Raw genomic sequence first — 24,806 nt, 5'->3', positions numbered from 1 at the left:
TGAGAAATAAAATGATGTGATATTGACCCATGAGCTTTAACACTATAAATGATATATATATATATATATATATATATATATATATATATATATATATATATATATATATATATATATATATATATCTATAAATATATATATATATATCTATAAATATATATATATATATATGTGTGTGTGTGTGTGTATTTATATGTATATAATATATATATATATATATATATATATATATATATATATATATATATATATATATATATATATATATATATATCATTTATAGTGATAAAGCTCATGGGTCAATATCACATCATTTTATTTCTCAGAATACACACACACACACACACACACACACATATATATATATATATATATATATATACATACACATATATATATATATATATATATATATATATATATATATATATATATATATATATATATATATATCATTTATAGTGATAAAGCTCATGGGTCAATATCACATCATTTTATTTCTCAGAATATATATATATATATATATATATATATATACATATATATATATATATATATATATATATATATATATATATATACATACATATATATATATATATATATATATATATATATATATATATATATATATATAGATGACTGTGCGAATTTTTTCTATCAGAGTTTTATGACAAATCCAGATGCCACAGACATATCAAGAGTAGAGACTAAAGGTCTTCAGATTTAAGACTAGCCTTTGGCCTTCTTGAGACTATAAAAAAATATACAAAATAATAAGAGCTTTAAAACCCGATTAAAGTAACTGCGCCATTTATATCAATAATTATATTTCAATGCTACATTTGCATACATAGTAATATACATCTATAGACAGAAATTTTTATGACAATAGACTATTTAATGGTATCAATAAGGCATGGAAAAAGCATTACAATTTAAATGATAACATACAGAAATAACTGAACATTTATACAAATGATGGGAGCGTAACCTAATTCCCCACCCAAGCTAATATCCCGAGGTGTCATGCAGGTGATGGCTTCGCATAGGTTTTCGTGAAATATATCAGATAAATCGTTACACTAGGTCTTCACGACCCTAAATTGACAGGGAATAGCTTTAGAAGACCTTAAAGAAGATTGATTTATTGATTTGAGGTTTTCTGGCATCCTGGCATCTAAGGTCATTGACACCGATATCGTTTATTGTAAATACAAAATAAAAGAATATACAATTAAAACCTTAGAAGCAAAGATGTCATTTCAAAAGTTAAATATCTTTCAGAAGACCTGCTTCTGAAATAAAGCTAAAAATGCCACTAGAATGGTAGAATAAGGCCCCAACTAACAACCGGAGTTATTGGGATTAAGAAATGAGATTATTTTGAAAATAGTTTAAATAAACCAAAGTTCAATATTAGTAAAGGAAGCAGAATGTAACAGGCGTGTTCATAAAGTAAATAAGAAATAAACATCTACATATAACCTGCCGTGGCCAACGTTCGGGAAGTGAGGTATAACAAGAAATTATGAGCAAGGTGCTCACACTTAGGAGATATAATTTATCCATGACTACACCCAAGTCCATCTTTCTTAGTATTTGTTTCTGTTTCTTGATTATTTGCTGACTGAGCATCACTGAAATGTTGGTCACATTTAGTCTCAGAAATTTCTAATACCTTCTAATATACCCTGATTAATTCATGTATGAACTCAAATTTCTAGTCTGACACCTTTTTCTCTCAAAATCTAATAATATTTTTAAACAGATCTTATCAATCGATTTATTTTACTGATATTAGCAGGAAAATTCTCATATATATATATATATATATATATATATATATATATATATATATATATATATATATATATATATATATATATATATATATATATATCTTTTTTTCATTACCAAATATTCAAGTAGGTATATCGCACTGCTGATTTGCGTTAGTCCTGTAAACCTACTTGTAAATTTCATGCTTAGATTTGGAACCTGCTTTCATCAGTAGTTTAAAGTAACAGAATTGTTTACTGCGCCAAAGCCTCCTACCTTCTTCAACCCAGAAAAAAAAAGTAACTTTCATTGCTCCACCAGGATTTGGTATCGATCTACAAGACCCAGGTGTCACCATTAAAATTCAACAGCCCATGACATCATCATCTTCGACTTCTGGTCAACGTTTAACAATATTTTTCTTTATCTTCTGCCTCAAATTCCGCTCTACTTCTAATCTTTCTACAATCGCTTTAATTAGACATTTTCTTAACCCAACAGACCTAATTTTTCTTAAGAGAACTTTCCTAAATGATCAGTCATTTTCTAAGGTGAGGCATATATAATTTTTAAAAACATTCATTCACTTTGGCCTTTGGATTTTAAGCTTCTTAACCGGAATCCAAACGTTTGTAAATTTCGTGGGTTCTTGTTTTAATACTAAGAGTTTAAATGAGACTTACCAATCTGAGAAGAGTCAACGAACATAAATAAAGCGCTACAATTGATAAAATGTCTAGTCGGCTCGATCAAAGCAATCCAAAGTAAGTGATGTTTAGATAAAAAGTTAATTGAGAAGCAGAAAAACATGGCAAAAAGATTAATTCGTCCCTGTAAATTGTCTGTTCGGCAGATTCGGATGCCTAAACCTGACGCATCATCAGCTGACCGGTGCATGGGAGGTTTTATCTTCCTCAAATGAAATGTTCTTAATACAAATACAAACAACGAGATATATAATCACGTTCAACGTTTCATCAGAGACTTCTCTTTAAATAACTATTAGGATTTAGGCAATTCCTAGAATATTCTTAGTCATAGGCAAAGGGAAATATTTTAAAGAAATGAACAAAGGGAATGGGTCGTAATAACAGAGGCAGCGACAGCGTTGCTTCTCAAAAGAGGAAAGGTTATAGGAAGATGGCAAAACAGAATTACACACCGATATCCTTCATTTTATAAATGCCTCACGAAGAACCTTAATACAATATAATATATTTGCTGTGAAGGAATCTCAACACATTATTGAAGTATAACGAGTTTAGACACCTTACACGTAATGACACGCCCATATTAATTTCGTATTTGTATTTACTGTACGGTATTCAATCCATGTGGATTATCGTTGACGCTGGGAAGGTCATTTAGGGCCGAAGTTCAACAAGGGAAAACTCAACACTATGGAGCTAGGGTTAAAACAGGTTGGACGGCAAGAGGGAAGAAAGTTATAAGTAAAGTAGAAGGCGATATATCTGATAACCTGAGGTTAATCAACAATAATTGAAAAAACAATGCCATTATAGATGATTTGCAAGAACAAACATATACAGATAATTTGCATTGGAAGTTTACGAATTCCAAAACGCATAGAGAACAATTATGTCTATCCTTCTCTCCCAGTTTTCCTAATCCTCTTACGTTGTTTTTTCGATGTTTTATTCAAATTTTTATGCTTGAAAAATAGGATAAATTCCCATATCGCATAAATGATAAAAATTAAGTTTGCTAAGTGGATCTTCAGTAACACTCTCCTCTTCCCAGTATTCAGAATCGTTATATTTATGGCCTAATGTTGAATCCCATAACACACACACAAACACAACCAAGCATATATATACACACACACACATTATATATATATATATATATATATATATATATATATATATATATATATATATATATATATATATATATATATATATATATATATATACAACATCAACAACAACAACAACCAATGCAGCCGTTCTAGTCCACTGCAGGACAAAGGCCTTAGACATGTCCTAATTCATGCCTGGGGTTTGGTCATTTCCTCATCACTCTGGCCACTGCTGATTGGTGATGGTGACATACTTTAGTCTGATCACTTAAAGCACCCCAACCTAGTATGGGTGGCATTGAACAGTGTAGCTTTGTTGATTATGTTGATACACAAAACCTTTCACCTGGTAAAGGTATACCCACACAGAAAGAGATTTACAGACAGACACACACATATGAATATATATATATATATATATATATATATATATATATATATATATATATATATATGTGTGTGTGTGTGTGTGTGTGTGTGTGTATGTATGTATGTATATATGTATATATATATATATATATACATATATATATATGTGTCTATGTATGTATGTATGTATGTATGTATGTACATATATATATATATATATATATATATATATATATATATATATATATATATATAAGCATTATTATCCCAACTTACTTTAGCAATAATTTGATGAGAAGAAAGTATATTCCACCTTACTGATTTAGGTTTGGAGCGCGTGCTGTAGAAAACAAAACATAAATTATCACTCATAATAAACCAATAATACCCAAACGAAAAAAACCTGGCTTAAAAATACCGACATAAACACTGTCGGCAGAATTCTAAAATAATAGCCAAGGGTACTAAGCAAACTAAAAGTATAAATGGGCAATGCTATTGCGACAACAAAATAATGAAGTCATAATTTTAGATAATCTCTGGTAAAGTACTCAACGTCGGATGAAAGATAACATCGGAAAGTAACAAAAATAAATGTTCGTAATTACTGAAGTCTTAAAAGGCGAATATTATGTCTTATAAATCTTAACCTAGGATTGATAGAGATAGATATTTCTTTAGGTTAAGAGTTTGTTCCTATCCCAGAGAGAGAGAGAGAGAGAGAGAGAGAGAGAGAGAGAGAGAGAGAGAGAGAGAGAGAGAGAAAGTGAAAGTACGAGAAGAGAAAGGAGTGTAGTCGTTTCCAAGGAAGTGGAGGGAAGACGTGGGTGACTTGTGGGAGGGGGGCGAGGGGAGGGGGGGGGGGAATTTCAAGGATTGTATTGTCCGAGACGGACTCTCCCGCCTCCTTTGAAAGAATCTAAAAGGGATAAGAGAGAGAGAGAGAGAGAGAGAGAGAGAGAGAGAGAGAGAGAGAGAGAGAGAGAGAGAGAGAGAGAGAGAGAGGGAAATTAAAGGATGGAAGTATTATCCTAATCCTTATCATATCATATTCCAGGTCATATTATCCTTTACCAAGAGAGAGAGAGAGAGAGAGAGAGAGAGAGAGAGAGAGAGAGAGAGACGACCTCCTTTTTTATAGCCTATAGCCTTAACGGTGAATTTCTACACGATTTAACTTTAGTGTTTTACCTTTGGTCTTCGTCACAGTGCCGTTTTGCAACAATTATGGCAGATTTTAGATTACTACTTCAATAAATAAATGCATATCTTAATTTTTCTTTATCTTTGCTCTGTTTGAAGTGGTAATAATAATAATAATAATAATAATAATAATAATAATAATAATAATAATAATAAATAAAATTTCGGTATGAGACCCTGTTTTATGCAAATTTGATAAAAGATAATGGCTGCCTCAGTGGCGTTAATTCTATTAGACACCTTTTCTATTGATCTAATCTTCTCAACGGCCCTCCTATTTTCCATTAACTGTGCTATTCTCCTTCTTATAGAGGATATGAATATTCATCAGTAAATGAATTTATTCTTTTGCTTCAGCAGAGTAAATATGAACATAGGATTATGTACTTAGTCCAGGGGCGTTTCAAGGTTCGGTAACCTATTTTTCTTCGTCGGTTTTAATGTTTTTTTTGCAGAAACATATATAAAGATCATTTGAGATCTTGAAAAATAGAGATGCGATCTTTTATGCGTCAAATACTTGTAACATTTTTTGTAGATAATTTTGATTATGGAATAGTTTAACAAAACCATTGACTCAAAATAGTTAATTTTTGTGAGTGAAGTATATAGCGTTAAAGGGAAATATAGTATAATTTACAAGGTTAATTGCCACAATTAGCAAATCTGATAACTCGAATCAAAAGTATTAAGGTTTTATGAGAGATCTGAAAAGTTAAAGACTACAAGGTTGAGCATGAGGCATTTCCTGTTGCCTGTTTCACTTCTTCAACAAGCAAGTGTAGATGATGTCTGTTGTTGAACTTTGATAACATCTGTAATACTTCCGAAGATCCTTTCACAATAAATAAGCTTTCATAATACGGGTTCAAGGCCAATTGCTGTTAAACTTTCAGAGATGTTCACATTCAGTAAATCTTTCAATAATGTCTACATAATAGACTTAATATATTTTTTTACATAACTCTTTCATGCAATTGAAGATATCTCTTTTACTAGGGCAGTTAACTTTAATTTTCCAAACATGCTGACATTTACTAGATCACTCGGTTATAAGTACATAATGCAATTGTAGGTAGTAGGTTGGCCAGGGCACCAGACATCTGTTGAGATACTACCGCTAGAGAGTTATTGGGTCCTTTGACTGACCAGACAGAACTACATTATATATTTCTCGCGGGTTACAACTCACTTTTCCCTTTGCCTACACACACACCGAATAGTCGGGTCTATTCTTTACATACTCTCCCCTGTCCTGACAACCCTGAGATTCCCAAAAAATTCTTCTTCGCTCAAGGTTTTAACTACTGCTCTGTAATTGTTCAGTGTCTACTTTCCTCTTGGCAAGGATAAAAGAGACTCTATAGCTATGGTAAGCAGCTCTTCTAGGAGAAAAACACTCCAAAATCAAACCAAAGTTCTCTAATCCTGGGTAGTGCCATAGCCTCTGTACTATGGTCTTTCACTGTCTTGGGATTGAGTTCTCTTGCTTCAGGGTACACTCGGGCCCAAAATTCTATCTTATTTCTCTTCCTCTTGTTATTTTTTAAGTTTTTATAGCTAATATACAGTATGAAAGATTTGTTTGAATGTTATTAATGTTCTTAAAATATTTTATTCTAATAGATGATCCCTTCGCTTGTAGTTTATTTATTTACTTATTTCCTTGTTGGAACCCTTGGGCTTATAGCATCCTACTTTTACAACTAGGTTTGTAGCTTTGCTAATATTATTATTATTATTATTACTGGCTAAGCTACGACCCTAGCTGAAAAAGCAAGATGCTATAAGCCCAAGGTCTCCAACAAGGAAAAATAGCCCAGTGAAGAAAGGATATAAGAAAATAAATAAACGATATAAGAATTAATGAACAATTAAAACAAATATTTTAAAAACATTAACATTAAAACAGATACTTCATTTATCAACTATAAAAAGACTTATGTCAGCCTGTTCAACATAAAAACATTTGCTGCGCCTTTGAACTTTTGAAGTTCTACTGATTCAACAACCCGATTAGGAAGATCATTCCACAACTTGGTCACAGATAGAATAAAACTTCTGTACTGTGTAGTATTGAGCCTCATGATGGAAAAGGCCTGATTATTACAATTAACTGTATGCCTAGTATTACGAACAGGATAGAACTGTCCGGGAAGATCTGAATGTAAAGGATGGTCAGAATTATGAAAAATCTTATGCAACATGCATAATGAACTAATTGAACGACAATGCCAGAGATTAATATCTTGATTAGGAATAAGAAATTTAATAAAATGTAAGTTCCTGTCCAACAAATTAAGATGAGGTTCAGCAACTGAACACCAGACAGGAGAACAATACTCGAAACAAGGTAGAATGAAAGAATTAAAACACTTCTTCAGAATAGATTAATCACCAAAATTTTTTAAAAGGCTTTCTCAATAAGCAATTTTTTTGTGCAATAGACACAGACCTAATGTGTTCCTCAAGAGTAAATATGCTGTCGAGAATCACACCTAAAATTTCAAAAGATTCATAAAAAGTTAGAGAAACATAATCAATGCTGAGACCCACATGTTGAGGAGCCACTGTCCTTGACCTACTTACAATCATTTTGAGTTTGTTATGATTCAACTTCATACCCCATAATTTGCACCATGAACTAATTTTAGCTAGATCTCTATTAAGGGATTCAGCAAGCCCAGATCTACACTCAGGAGATGGAATTGATGCAAAAAGAGTAGCATCATCTGCATATGCAGCAAGCTTGTTTTCTAGGCCAAACCGCATGTCATGTGTATATAGTATGAAAAGTAATGGGCCAAGAACACTACCCTGAGGAACACCAGATATCACATTCCTATACTCATTATGGTGCCCATCAACAACAACTCTTTGCAATCTATTACTTAAAAATTCAATAATGACGCTGGGAAACGACCCACCCACTTCCAACTGTTTGCGTTTGAAAAATGGGCTCATGATTAACACGGTCAAAGGCAGCACTAAAATCATGGCCAATATTACGAGCTTCCTTACCACAATCAAGGGATTTCTTCATAGCATTGGAAATAATAAGAAGGGCATCACATGCTCAAAGGACTTTACGAAAACCAAATTGCAAATTAGGGAACAGATGATTACCTTCAGCAAACCTAATAAGACGTATAGCCAAAAGACGTTCAAAAACTTTTAGATAATATGGGAGTTATGGAAATTGAGTGGTAATCAATTGGACTTGAGCTACCACAAACACATTTACATAGCGGAGTAACATTACCAATTCTCCAACAAGTGCTAAAAGCTCCTCTTCTTGCTAACTTGCACAAGATAACAGATAACTTTAGCGCAAAGAAATCTGCAGTCTTTATAAAAAACCAAGGAAAAAGGTCCATCAAGGGAGCTTTAATTCCACGAGATCAAAAACCTAAACTAGTTAGTTAAGACTCAAGAAAACAGGAATGAATAAGTTAAATTTTTTCATTACTCTGCTTACCGTCAAACACATCAGCCAAAAGGGTTGCCTTTTCCTTTGGACAGTAAGTGACAGAGCCATCTGGTTTATGTAAAGGAAGAACTGTTACATCTACACCAAAGAGTGCAGATTTAAGGGTAGTCCACCACTTATGCTCCTGGGTTGTTCCAGAAAGGGTTTCTTTTATGGTTAAATTCTATTCCTTTTCAGTTGAAGCATAAACTCTGAGCAAATGCTCTAAGTTGGTTATAATTATTTCAGGTCAAATCTGATCTGTTACCCTTCCAAAGAAGATAGGCCTCCTTCTCCAAATAAGCACATCTACAATCATCATGGAACCATGGTTTGTCCCTCACTCTGTATTAATTATGTTGACAAGATTCTCATTCAAAGGGATATCAGGATCAATAGTACTATATAACTGTGACCAATTCAAGCCTAAAAGGTCATAAAAATCCCATTCCAGTCTGCTTGAGATTTCATATAAATCTTACGTGAGTATGATACATCAGGGACAGGCTGCTCAGTCTGCACCACTAATAAAATCAAGGCATGATCAGATGTCCCAACTGGAGAATCAACCTTACTTGTTATAACGCCAGGGGAGTCGGTGTATACGAGGTCCAAGCAGTTACCAGACCCATGAGTAACTTCAATTATAATTTGCTCACAGCCTGATTCAGAGGTGAAATCTAAGGCGATCGGTAGGAAAAACAGAATTTAACCACTCCCTATGGTGAGCATTGAAATCCTTAACAAAGACAAAAGAGGCCTTTCTATCATCTTCTTATATCTTAGCCATAAAAGTAAGAAGACAATTCAAGATAGAATCATCCATGTCTGGATTCTGATAGATCGAACACAAATAGAATTTTTTAAGCCTGCCACAAACTTTTATTACCTGAATCTCATGACATCCACATTCATAGCAGGATTTATGAGCAGGGTATTCAGTCCTAATATACACCGCCATTCACTTGGCTCTAGGAATGGCCTAGGATTTCAACATTATTGGCTCCTTAAAACCAGTTATAAGGAGCTCAGATGAAGGCCTCATATTAGAAACCAAAGTTTCTGAGGACGAAAGAATATCGTACTGTCTGGACGCAACTGTACGGCCTTGAATATTTGCTTATATTGCAATACAGTAGACGACATTGACGAAATCTAGGACGTACTGGTCCTTGATTTTGCTCAATGGTTCCAGACACTATAAGAATTAATGGTAATAAAAAGATACATCATACTTAAAAACTAAAGTAACAAGAATTATAAAAAAAACAGTATGTACAAAAATAAATAAAGTGATTGATAAAATCCATAGACTATAGAAAAAATAGAAAAAACTGGTCAACATGGAGGAGCCGATAAACCATGCAAGGCTAAATACCCTCCAGGATAGCCACTTCAACTGAAGGGAGGACACCCTTAAGGATGGCTATAAAAAAGAAAAAAAGAAAAAAAAAGATAAGGAAAAGACCACCTCTTGATAAACCACCAGGCATCAATTGACTTTCTAGTAAGCCTGCACAACACACCATTAGAAAAAACAAGAGAATGAAAAAAAAAATATAGTAAGAATAATATGCCCGAGTGGAAGACCATGGTACAAAGGCTATAGCACTACCCAAGACTAGAAAACAATGGTTTGATTTTGGAGTGTCCTTCTCCTAGCGGAGCTGCTTACCATAGCTAAAGAGTTTCTTCTACCCTTACCAAGAGGAAAGTAGCCAGTGAACAACTATAGTACAGTACTTAACCCCTTGAGTGAATAAGAAGTGTTTTGTAATTTCAGTGTTGTCAGGTGTATGAGGAAAGACGAGAATGTGTAAAGAATGGGCCAGACTATTCGGTGTATGCACAAGCAAGGAAAAAATGAGCCGTAACCAGAGAGAGGGATCCAATGTATTACTATCTGGCCTGTCAAAGGATTCAATAACTTTTTAGCGGTAGTAATTCAACGGCTGGCTGGTGCCCTGGCCAACCTACTACCTACAAATAATAATAATAATAATAATAATAATAATAATAATAATAATAATAATAATAATAATATCAACATCAACAACAACAAAAACAATAATGATAATAATGATAATAATAATAATAATAATAATAATAATAATAATAATAATAATAATAATCAAATTTCCACAATTACAGTTAAATAAAACATATCCCATTCACTCTCAAAAGGTATTTTTTTATTATAATGGAATGCCTACTGGATGGCAATGTAATGGCACTCTTTTCTAGCCCAAATATGAACGAGAAGTTGTAAATATTGACGAGGAAAGAATTATCCGTTTACTTTACTCCAAAAGGAATCTTGTGACACAGAGCTCTACAGCAAAGAATCAAATCCACATTAATTAAAAGAGGATCAGAACCACAGAGGACGATCATTTGCAGCTTCAAAACAATCAAGAGCACTGATTTCTTAAATCTATAGATACGAACAAATAAACAAAAAGGAAAAAATTATACTGAGACTTATCATGATTCAATCACAGAGATTATGATCACAAATGTGGAAGTATCATAAAAAAAAATGGAGTGCAAAACAAGTTTTCGTGAATAAGTTACAAAGAAGAGAGATTATTGTTAAAAGACAAAAATTTAGATATATCTCACAAGGTTCCCTTCAGAATAAACTTGAAGAGAGAGAGAGAGAGAGAGAGAGAGAGAGAGAGAGAGAGAGAGAGAGAGAGAGAGAGAGAGAGAGAGAGAGAAGTTATGCATAAAATAATAAATAGCGTTTATTTAATGTTCATGGACGCAGAGAGAGAGAGAGAGAGAGAGAGAGAGAGAGAGAGAGAGAGAGAGAGAGAGAGAGAGAGAGAGAGAGAGAGAGAAGTAATGTGCAATAAATATAAATACATATTTTTTTTATTTAATTTATGCAATGTACATTCAGCTGTATTCAATATTTAGCCACAAATTGTAGAAAGTTTTAATACAATACAATTTGAGCTATACAAATGTGTAATAGTAGAATTCAAACAAGGATAGTTGAACCCATAGAAGTGCTGAATATTTGCATTATACATAACAGCAACATTTATATCGCTAACATGCACACGAAACAGCTATTATTTTACAAATCAATATGCAACTGAGACATGCAAGTTAAAATTAAGAAAGTGATTTCACATTACTCACTAATCAAAAACCATTTTTACTAGTCGAATGAGATAATCAGTCAATAGTACATAATCTATTATGTTTCTACAGAATATTCAATTAGTTTTATTTTCATAAAATTCGAACAATTACACATTTTCTTTTTAAACCTTTTGAAAAAACTGTGATGATATCAACATTTCGGTAACGAGTTGACAGGAAAAATCAAGTGGTATCAGATATTAATACTTTTAAAAAAAACATGAGTGAAATATATATATATATATATATATATATATATATATATATATATATATATATATATATATATATATATATATATACACTATAATAAGAGTTAAATGAAGTGAGATAATTACTATATGGGAAATATACAATCACAACCAGTATAGCTGCAACCTTAACCTACTGAAACTATGTTTGTATGTATGGCGCATGAACGTGCCAAATGAATTACTCCGAACAGTTCTGTGGTACGATTTTATTAACTATATCTTCGTTATAAAATGAAGGACTCTGGCGTCCATTATGCAAATAATCCTTCAAGGACTATATAAGTCACCCCACGATGATGCAATATAAAAATATCCCTTATTTTACCTTGTTTGGACGTTATCCTTAATATTTGTGAAGTGGAAGAAATTCATTATATGAGTAGGTACCTTCCAAGGGGAAATAATTCCGTAAGGAGAACATCAAAGACGAGGTCACTGTGTGTAATGAATGATAAAATAAGCACAAGGTCACTTGTGTTATGGACTGGAAAATATATTCGTAACACGCAACCAGTAAGAAAAAGTACAAGTAAATAACGATAAATAAGTTAATCCTTCTTAAAGCACAATTGTAACACGCAATTAATAAAATAAATAATCTAGAATAAATAAATACAAATCTGACGGTCAATAGCGTTCAGAAAACAGGTTTTGAGTTTAAATACCATCCCTCGACCCCCAGCAGGAGGAAGAGCAGGAACAAAAAGAGTGTATTCAGGTGATGGGCCTGAAGCCCTTACTACTTCGTTTCTAACACCCGCGCCGTGACCTAGTTTCGCCCAGAAGGACATTCTACTGCGTAGCTAAAGAGGCCTCGGCGTGCAGTTAGCCTTCGCCGTCCGTTATCTTCTAGGTACAAACGGACGAGCACTGACCATGTAAGCGACTTCCCAGAAAGATTTTTTACGCCGGGAGATTACCAATAGGAGAAACCGTGCATGCTGGTCCACGTGAATTGCCAAAGGATTTGTTAACTCACGTTCCTTGTCCATGGAAGGAAGCGCAAATCGTTGAGCAGGTGAGTTGAAAACAAACGACTGTGTTTTTGTGACGCATCAAAAATGGACAAAAAAGTAGAAAAAACATCATCGAATTTTGATGAGGATTATATGAAAGTAACCTTACAAAGATTTGTTTTAATCCTTTACATGATAGAGTTTATATAAATATTAGCATTTTCTAACAGATTGTAAAATAAACATTAAAATATTGGTAAATCCATATTGCATTAATTATGTTTCGAATTCACAAAGCCCAATTGAGTAGGCGACGCAACACTCACTTGAAAGCGAACCATGGAAACCTGCAGCAAATATTTGAATTCCAGAGTTTTATTTGCAAGTTCGATAAATCAAAGAAATGGAGGCAATTGGCGAATTTTGAAGTTTAACTCTGGCTTGAGTTTATGAAAAAACCAATTTCCCCATGGACTCTCTTAAAGGGAATTTGTAGTCTTGCTTAGGATGTAGAATGGCGGACATGGATATCAGGAAAAGGAAAAAAGTGTGTTGCAGTTTTACTTTACGAGTTAATATTTTTGCCGCGAAGTTTCAAACAAACCTGCCCCATATATGCATAAGATAGCCGGAAATGCAACTCAAAAATCATATTCTTACTTTTATCAAAATAAAAAACGATTACCATAAAAATTAAAACTTCAGCAATGATTATTAAAGAATGACACGTGTTTATCATACAAATTGGGTATTTATCGGTGATATTTTTTTTTCTTGAAAATAATGTTATTTTTTTGCAGGTGCTACTCATCGAAATTTACACCATGATGACAATTTTCTCCCTTCTGGTGTGTAATAGTTTCACATTCAATTGAAACTACTTTTTTTTTATATAAATATTGCTTTGTTATTCTTTCCCATGTTCCTGTGGGGATGGATTCACACGTCTCCATTGTTTGTGGAAAAGGTGAACAGGACGAACGTCCATTTGTGAAGAACATTTCATCCATATCAAGGACACACGTCATAGACTATGCCGAAAAGAGAACAAAATTAGGAAAAAACAGCATGCTCACTAGCTGAAAGGTTATCAAGGCTGAATCCATCTGAACTTGAAAATATAGCATACGACAGACAATGTTACCAGAATGTTGTACGTAAATGGTTTCTTGAATCTTCATCCACTGAAACTGTTCGTCCAGCAAAAATTAGGCTTCCTTCAGCATCCAGTTCTGGAAACATTGACAATGGCCAAGTACGAAAACATGGCAGCAGCGAACCAAAATAGAAGTTATGTGCATTTCTGTGATCCAAACCATGCGATTGCAATCTGCACCTTGTACAAATCGATGTTATGGAAAGGTATTTTCTGATGAACAATGACAAAATAAAAGAAGACAATATTAGATGAAGCCTATCCTCTTTAGAGGAACAAGGTGAAGCGTATGCATAGGAACTTTGGTATCACAGAGATTGTCTGAGACATGCTGAGCGACAATGTGACCCTCTGAGATTGGATTGCCCAGGGTCAGTTGTCAATATTGGTAAACGTATCTCATTCATAGAAATTATCAATGTAGTGCTGTCAAACTGTTTCGTGCGGAACATGAATGATATCAATGAAAAATAAAAGACTACGCTCAGTGAAAACGGTTTCACAATGGAGGTCTCTCACTAAAAAAAAAAAAAAAAAAAAAAAACTGAAAATTTCGATAGAAGAAAATTTTCCAGGTGTGGAATTTGTTAGGCCAAATTGGCTAAATGAAAGTGAGCAAGTAATGAGCAGCAGAGAACTTGCTGGGGCTGTTGATAGTGTGGCTCATCGCAGGTCAAGAGAGACTCCAGAATCCTGTTGCCAAGGTACTTCAAAATAAAGAGTTGAACGATTGGAAAAGATGGCATTTTGAAGGCAGCATGTCTTATGAGAACCCACACATGGTCGCCTTCTTTCTCAAGCAATTGTTGTTTAGCACAGACTGGAAAATGGTGTGTGAAAAGAGATGACACTAAACAAAATAAACAGCATTATATCATAAATTCTTGAGCAAACTGTCAAAACAAGCTAGCAGGCTAAACATAGAGCAACATCAGATGTGGGCTTCGCGATTACTGTTAGGAACAATGTTGACAAACTGCATGAGGATCGACAATTACTTGCTCGATTCTTGGTCATCCAACAATTACGTCCACAACTTGTTGATAAACTAGTGGATACCATTGGAAATCATGAGATGGTTGTAACACCAAGATCTCTTTTTACCACGGATGGAACACTGTTGATTTCAAATGATGAGTTTGTTTATGAAAGAAATTGAACAGTACTCTCTACAAATCAGTGGCCATAGAATGGAAATTGTAGTGTCTGGTGGCACTGATTCCCAAGAAGAGGCATCAACAGCTGAGGTTGCCAACTAACGTGGTACCGTTTATCCACAGGTAGAAGAAGATACGACAGAAGAAATGACAGAACAAGCAATTCTCAGTGAGATGGAAGGTCAGTCAAACACACAAGATTCGATCATCAGAAAGAAATTCATCATTATTGATGGACAAACTGTCATGCACAGAATGACAAAATACCAATAAATAGACACCTTCATAAAATGGATCAATGAAATGATGAAGAAATATGAAAAAGGGGGAGTGATATTCGACATATATATCAGAGGGTCCTTGAAGGAAAAAATAAGATACAAGAGAAAAAGTTCTATAGTGCCCGTCACGTTTATCATAATAAGTTAAATGAGCATTCACAATGTATTAATGAAAATGCCACTCTCCCATACAGACACAAAGAGCCAACTTACCGAATATTTAGGGAAACGGTTGCTGAATCATTTTGCAGGGAACAACAAAAGGTTTATCATTGCTTATGGAACGTCAACATTGAGCAACAAAGAGGGGCTATTTGATCCTGATCTATCAACACATACTCACGAGGAGGCAGACACAAATCCCTTGTCATGTCCTTGATGCCAAAGCACAGGGCACATCGACAAGAGAAAATTGTGTTGTCTCCAGACACAAATATCCTTTTGTTGCTTGTAGATAGTAGGTTGGCTAGAGCGCCAACCACCAGTTGAGATACTATCACTACAGAGTTATTGGGTCCTTTGACATGCCAGAAAGTACTACAATGGATCTATCTCTCTTATTACTGTTCATTTTTTCTTTCCCTAAACATAAATTGAATAGTCTGGCCTATTATTTCTACATTCTTCTCTGTCTTCATACACCTGACAACACTGAGATTAACAAACAATTCTTATTCACTCAAAAGATTAAGCAGCTCTTCTAGGAGATGGACACTCCAAAATCAAACCATTGTTCTGTAGCCTTGGATAGAGCCATAACCTTTATACAATGGTCTTCTACTATCTTGGGTTAGAGGTTTCTTTCTTGAAGGCACACTCGGGCACACTTTTCTCTTCCTCTTGCTTTTTTAAATTTTTATATTTCATATATGATAGATCTATTTTAATGTTGTTACTGTTCTTAAAATATCTTATATTGTTCATTACTTCTCTTGTAGTTTATTCATTTCCATATTTCCTTTCCTCGCTGAACTATTTTCCCTTTTGGAGCCCTTGGTCTTATAGCATCCTAGGGTTGTAGCTTAGTAAGAAATAATAATATAAATAATGTAGACCTTGTTGTAACTTGCATAGTACACAGTGATGGAAATATCATAAATGGCTGGAGGATCTACTGAACAAATGATGTCAAAGAATTATGTGGTGTGATTGGGGCAGAGAAGTCTAAAGCACTGACTGGACTACATAACTTCACGGGTGCAGATTGGGGTAGGAAACTCTTCAATATTTCCTAAAAGACGTGGATTACGAAGTTTCTCTCCTTGTCACCAACAGACAATATCATTAGGACATTGCAGAGGCTCAGACTTATGACTGTTCCTGAAGAACTTGCACTCCACCATATGGAGAGATTTGTGTGCATGGTGTACTCCAGCAAAAGTTCCTGTGTAACAATAAGCGACCTGCGATGAGAACTTTTCAAGACAAAATATTTTGAGGGAGGAAAACTGCCACTGACATAGGGTACCCTAAAACCACCCACCCAGAGTGAACTTCATCTCTAAGAAAGACAAATCCTACAAACAGCTATGACCAATCCTCCCTCACTCATGGCCAATTGATGGGAACAGAAAGAGGATAGAAGCTCTAGCCTGTGAAGTGTCTTCACAGCCACCCCCACAAGCAGTGCTGGAGCTTGTTAAGTGTGGCTGTAAAGGGTCATATGCTAAGAAGAACACTTGCTTATGTCACAAAAATGGTCTTTCTTGCTGTGCGTTGTGCAAATGTGCAAACTGGAAACATTCCTGAAAGCTATTGTCAACAAAGAGAAAACACCACTGATAATGGCCAAATATTTATGTCAGACATGCGTCATTGGAATTTAAACATTCCTGAAAATTTTCAAATCTTTTACAACATTACTTAGTTTCATTTAAAAAAAATGTGATTTCATTGGCAGCCCACTCCAGAGTATTTCATTGGTATATCGGTTGCATGTGTTTGCGACCTCGTTAAAACCTGAATCCTGTAAAGTGAACTTGTCACCACATTTTTTCCCATTTTCTGATGTCCTTAAGATATCAATGAAATAAAAAAAAAAAAAAACTGCTCCTGGCAAGTGATTCTCACGGGAACCACTTTTAGATACACGAGGACACTGACATAGGTTTTTCCAAATTTCTAGACAGCGTAAATTACATAGGTTTTACCTAAGGCCACTGCATTAAGGAAGGGGTTGCCCCTCTGTTTTAATATTAAGCATCATCCAAACAGTACTTACATTTTTGGATATTGGTATTAAGGACATGTAGTCCTAAGTCCAGTACTGGGAGTATACTTTGGTTAGAACAATCATTAGAACCAGCGAGTGTTAGAACGATGGACGCTCTCTACCCGCCGCACAAAAAACAAACCAAGTTTCAATCCTGTTTTCTATGTCACAGAGATTGTGACTGCCTGCACCGTTCTGCTTTCGATGTAAGCTCCCCGAAGATATTTTACAGCTATCGATGGAAGTAATTATGTATTATGTCTTTGACAACACAATGTGACACTGAAAGTTCTTCACTGAAGCCCAAATTAAGAATGATGATGTAGAATGCTTCCCGACAAAGACCCAAGACTTAGCACCCAAAAGGGAGCAAAATGGGCACTATCCCTCTAAGCAATGTGGAAGCAACAGGAATCTAGGTAATATTCCAATCTATGAAGAAATATGCTTTCCGATTTAGCAGACTCACATGAGTCGCAAACATATATGTCCATTTATTCCCTGTTATATACAATATGTTATATAGTGTATTTTATTTCTTTATTTTTTCTCCTACAATTCTTCTTACCTTATTGGAATCATTTGTATTTCAATGTTCTTCTTTTGTAATTGGAATTCATTTTGGCTAATAATAATAATAATAATAATAATAATAATAATAATAATAATAATAATAATAATAATAATAATAATAGCATTGTAACGAAACAATTATCTCTATCGGCATAAGAAGCAACCGTAATATTTATCTTTCCGATAGTACAAAATGTTAAGCTTCAAGTGCTTCAAAAACGAGTGCTTGGAGTATTAAGGCGTTCACATAACTGCAAGATATCCATTACAATCAAGTATAGAGCCTATTACGAAAAGCGAGTCCTGGAATGGAACCTTAGAACAAGACTGGTTTGTTGATTGTCTTAGTTTTATTGGAATTGACACTGGTACCTAGCTGACTACACCAAAGACAGTTCAGTTTCAGATCTCTGGCATGGCTGTTAGCATCATCATTTTATATTTTGAGGAGATAATAGGTACTACAATAGTTAGATTAAGGATAAACTGTGCTAATCTATTTCTTGGTTAAACAATTTGGTCACTTGGAAACGACAAAGAAAACAAATGTGTTCATGATATTACCCTGTAGGACACCAGGTAGGATAGACCATGCCCTACCTAACTGTTGCACATCACTTGAATAAGTTATACGAGAATAAATAAATCTATGAGAATTATCAATGAAAAATATAAAAAGAAAATCAATTAGAAAAACGTTATGTATACAGTATACTCGTTATCAAGATTGTCTTAGATAAAAAAAGGTTCAACTATACCTTAAGATTAATAGATTTAACCTGACACATTTTGTGAAAAACAATGAGTATATGGATACACAAAAAATGGTAGCAGCCCTGAAATCACGATTACCTAAAATTCATCTTGAAAATTTCCTTAAGAAGAGAAAAACATACCATTCAAAGGAGCAGTGAAACTCGCTTTTACAAGTAGACGTTCTTCCTGAGTTTCTGATAGAAAAAAAAAAATATGGTACAACTCAAATGCATGACAACGTAGGTTGACAAATAAATTTTATCCAAAGGCCTTGAAGATTTGAGTACACAATTTAGCCTTTTTCAAAACGAGTTTCGGGAATAGTTTAGTTTCTACTCCAATGCGCAATGAGAAAATTGAGATTTAAATAAATGCAATATAAAATCAAACTGTTCGAGATAATGTCAACACAAAGCAATATCTGTCCATTTAACAATATGTGCAGTATCAACAGATACACATGGAAAACATATCAAAGGATTTAAAATGCTATTTATAACTACGAGGTCATGAATATGAAAGCCAGCTACGGCCTCTAATGTCAATGAAAACGATGATTATGTTGCACACAAACATACATACGGGACTATTACATTACCTTGTAATTCTGTTCTGGCTTAGTAAAGATAACTCAGCCTCAGCCACTAAGGCGATCGTCTCCTGGAAATATGAATAGTCAATTTAGTTTTCCAAAGCTTCATTAGAAAAGAAAGTCTTTGTTTAGCTCCCGTGATATTCCCTACCGCCAATGATAGTATAGAGAGAGAGAGAGAGAGAGAGAGAGAGAGAGAGAGAGAGAGAGAGAGAGAGAGAGAGAGAGAGAGAGAGAGAATGTTCCTCTTCACGTTTTATCCATAGCAAAACAAATACTGGGTAAGTCCACCTAAGATTTACTCAATGTAGTTGAAGATGCATTCATGCTTCTTCCTTTTTGAATTAATGGTCTACTGTAGATGGCTTAATGCTGATTACAATTTACAATGTAATTTTAAAACCAGTAATTTTTCACTCTCAGAAGAATGGTAAGACAAGAGTACTGTACTCAATAAGATACGATCCCGTATGTACTGTATGTTTAAGAGAGAGAGAGAGAGAGAGAGAGAGAGAGAGAGAGAGAGAGAGAGAGAGAGAGAGAGACTTCTTTTAACGATACCCAGTTATTAGAAAAATAAAATATTCTCAGAGCAGGGTATGTTTGAGAGAGAGAGAGAGAGAGAGAGAGAGAGAGAGAGAGACTTCTTTTAACGATACCCAGTTATTAGAAAAATAAAATATTCTCAGAGCAGGGTATAGTTTACGAAAGATTTCAACTAAAGCAAAATAGTTATCAAAACATTTTTCAATAGGAAAATGTGAAGTGTCCATTCTAGATACTAGTTATCACCTACTGTACATATGCTACTAAATAACCACTTTCAAGTGGACAGTTCAGACAGACCAAAACCAGATTCAGGGGTCAAAGTTAACCCAGAGACCAGGTTATAAATTCCTTCAGAAAAGAGGGACATGACAGTATAGTAAAAAATTGCACTTGTAAAATTTCAATATTTTAATAGGTAGAGTTAACACCCTTACGGAAGTCAACTTTTTTAACGAGAAAATAATAATAATAATAATAATAATAATAATAATAATAATAATAATAATAATAATAATAATAATAATAATAACCCTTGGTTTTAATACATAAAAAGATTTACAGTGATCTTTAGGATGCTTTATTCGGCCATTACTATTGAGAGTTTTCCTAGTAAATAATTCAATATTGTCATACAATGAAATCAGTTGATATTATTCATCACTTCATGACTTGCTATAACAATATTAGTGGCAGTGACAGAAAAAGAATTAGAATACAAACATTGTGGCTGTATTTCTATATTAATAACTGTCTCTAAAATGCCTTACAATTTACTAGTTGATTGGGAGATAAGTTCGAACCAAAGGTCCTTGCGTTTGTAGTATCAGTTAAGCAACGCGCTATGTCATATGGCTTTGGAAAATATTCTTTCATTGGTAAGTTCTCTTAATGTAGAAGGGGCTTAATGGAGAACAAAATAAATATATATAATAGAATTTGAAAGGTTTAACATATAAAGTGTAAACGGGTTGATATAATCTTGCATGCAATGATTTTTATAGCTATATTTTACGGGTATTGACAAATCGAAAAAATTTATATATCGAAAAATTAATTAATATTATAATTAAAGTATTTTTTTACTTAATATTTCTCAGGTATATTTGTTACATAGAACGTATTATAAAGATCCCACTAAATTCAATGTAAGTTAGGAATGTTTATAAATCAGATTTATAATCAATATCTTAAAATTTCACTAAACATTCGCGAGTATTCTAAGTATACCGGGTTTATTATGCACGACTTTCCATGACAGATAAAGACATGATAATTGACGTTTAATCCTTTTTCTTAACATCTGTTACACATATGTTCCTTACCAGGTTCTCAGATATCCAATAACCTGCAACATTAGACCACATATCATATATTTCTGAAAAAAGCATTTACATACTCGCATACACACACCAGAGAGAGAGAGAGAGAGAGAGAGAGAGAGAGAGAGAGAGAGAGAGAGAGAGATATCTGGCAAAGAAAACAATAAATATATCTGTAAGGTATTATGTGTCTTTAATAATGTATGAAAATCAGAGCCATAACTTCTATGCCTATCTCACATATATATACAGAAATTTTATATATATATATATATACATATATATATATATATATATATATATATATATGTGTGTGTGTGTGTGTGTATATATATATATGTGTGTGTGTGTGTATGTGTGTTTGTGTGTTTTTGCGTGTGTGTGTGTATAAAAAGAGAGAGAGAGAGAGAGAAATATCTAAATTTATAAATATATTTGTGAAAATAAATATACATACGCGTATATAGATATATATATATATATGTATGTATGTATGTATGTATGTATGTATATAAAGCACCACCTTGATATACAGAGCATTGTACAATACACAATATTTTTTGTCTGTGACAGAAGTGAACAAATATTAATACTAGAACAGGCTCCTAGTTTTGCAGTACAACAGTACCTTTTATTTTTACAAAAAAAAAAAAAAAACCGCATATTACAGTACTTGTTTTCTCTTCATGGTCAAACATCACACAATATCAATTATACGCAATACGTTTATGTGTGTGACGGGGAAAAACACTTCTTAAGTCGCTGGCGTATGTGAACCGTATGTATCTCCATGATACATAGAGAAAATACAGTTTCTAATCAAAGCAGCCGAAGGCTACTAGACAGCGTTAATTAGTATGACACTGTACCATTTGTTCGAGTATTCATATTTTCCCTTCACCTCAATTCAAGGCTTAGGCGGATAGTTCTCTTACAGTTATTTATTTACGTGACTATGGGTTTACTTGTAAGCGCTGATTTATTATTGGCTATGAAATATATGGACTTTAAGCTTCTAATAAGGGGTAAAATAATGATGAGATTATTACTTATACTAATAGTAAATAAAATACTGAAAGCTAAAATTCTTATAAATTTAGCACAATGTTTCTCGGCTCCTTTTGTCAACTATGAATAAAAGGATGGACGAGTGAAGGAAAAAAAAAAGGGTAACACATTCTCCTAAAGATAAAAAAATTTACAAACAACACCAGCTATTGGAGGGCACACATGCATGAACTCCCTCAGAGAGAGAGAGAGAGAGAGAGAGAGAGAGAGAGAGAGAGAGAGAGAGAGAGAGAGAGAGATTACATAAAGGAATTCGGTTTCACAAATTCCAGCACTTATACATAATTCTGAATTAAAAGTCCCAAAATGATTGAATTATAACCAAGGCATTATGCAAGTAAAAGAAATTATGTTTCCTTCGCTGTGTGACTTCCTCAAGCGGAAGTGTTCTGGAAGAGGTAACTTCCATAGTAATCTACAATACTTCGTTTCGATACAGACACTTCTCCTTGGACGCGTAAAAGACCTTGTATAAAACACGCAAGGACAGAGAAAGCTGCAATTGGAACCGGCACGGTGGTTTATCATTATTACTACATGTAAGGACAGTAGGGAAAGTTCTTTAAAAGTTATAAGTAAATTCTATTGTACCTCAAAATTATTATCAATAAACACCTTTCTTTCTCTCCTTCGTCAAACAACCACAAAAGCAAATGTGTACAAACCAGGAACAATTAAGAATATAATTGTGTGTATATCTATCTATCTATCTATCTATATATATATGTGTGTGTGTATATATATATATATATATATGAGTGTGTGTGTGTGTGTGTTCCCTGTAAAGTGTTTCATGTGCAGGGTAGGTGTGGAATAAATCAATTTGCAGATGAACATCATTTATAGAAAACACGGTATCCAATTGATTATATATATATATATATATATATATATATATATATATATATATATATATATATATATATATATATATATATATATGCGCATATATATATATATATATGCACATATATATATATATATATATATATATATATATATATATATATATATATGCATATATATATATATATACACAAAATAATTAACAAGGAGATATAAAAATGCCGGGTTAATCCTAACCTATTCAATCTCTACGAGTTTATCTAGAGGACTTATATATTGATAGAGATTCTAATAATATATATAGTAAAGTGAGACTGAAAACATACACATAAACATTTGAAGAACAACGTTGGCCCCTTCGGGGGTGACCTTATATCCTATGAGAAGAGGTGGGAGCAGTTTTTTAAGAACAGAAAAGTACACATGCTCAGACACCATTATCCAAGAGGATCTTGTACAAAGAAAGGTACTCGATTTTTGAAAAAGACACTGATAAACACCCTGTTGATACTATAAACCACAATCGCGACAAAAAGTGGAATAATTATCTAAAGGGACTGAATATTTAATAATAATAAAAAAAAAAAGTTTTGTGCAATCTACAAAACGCTACCATATGTGTATGGTAACATAAAACGCCTAAGGTAAATGATCTGACTTGGGCAATATTTAGATCTAATTTAACTGGAAAAAAAAACTATGAAGTTACGTAATACGACCTTGTCTCGCACCCATTTTTGTAATAAACCAATCATTATATTTTTAATTTTTTTTGATCACTCTCAGCTACCTTTCATTTATACCCTACACACTCTATATTGACTCTATCGATTGTATCATAAGCTTTTGTTGATTCATGTTTGCTACTCTCTACTTTTTACAATTACTTTCAAACTTCTCAGAACACTATTCCATAATAAAGACTTGATCAAAGAGCCATACTCATTACATAAACATATACTGACCTATCAATTCTCGTTACTTGTATTACTTTATCAATCAAGATACTATAACTTTTTATGATATTAATCATTGGAATCTCCTTTACAAACTTTACTTATATTTAATGTCATTTACGGTATCTAGACATACCTTACAAACCATCGTCAAGAACTTGAATAAAACTATCACTAAAGTGCTTTAGTATCTTATTTTCTTTAGTATAGTGTTTGCCTTTCTTATAAGCTTAATTACTAGTTCCAAAACCAATCGCCACATTAGCCCTTTTCAAGTCTTGCATTGCTAAACTTTCCTTCTTTACTAAGCTCCACAATCAGCAAACAATTACA

General features: G+C 33.4%; 1 long non-coding RNA gene across 1 annotated transcript in view; it reads right to left on the bottom strand.

Moving 5' to 3' along the window:
* Positions 1–19,698: 19,698 nt before the first annotated feature.
* The window catches only part of LOC137644099 (uncharacterized), a 609,282-nt gene continuing 604,174 nt past the window's right edge, over positions 19,699–24,806 (bottom strand). The window contains exon 3 of the long non-coding RNA XR_011045129.1: positions 19,699–19,803. This is a non-coding gene — a long non-coding RNA (uncharacterized lncRNA). The remainder of the gene's footprint in view (positions 19,804–24,806) is intronic.

The sequence above is a fragment of the Palaemon carinicauda genome, chromosome 1, assembly GCF_036898095.1.
Source record: "Palaemon carinicauda isolate YSFRI2023 chromosome 1, ASM3689809v2, whole genome shotgun sequence".
Lineage (NCBI taxonomy): Eukaryota > Metazoa > Arthropoda > Malacostraca > Decapoda > Palaemonidae > Palaemon > Palaemon carinicauda.
Note: the sequence above shows the minus strand (reverse complement) of the source record. Positions and strands in the feature narration are given on the sequence as shown.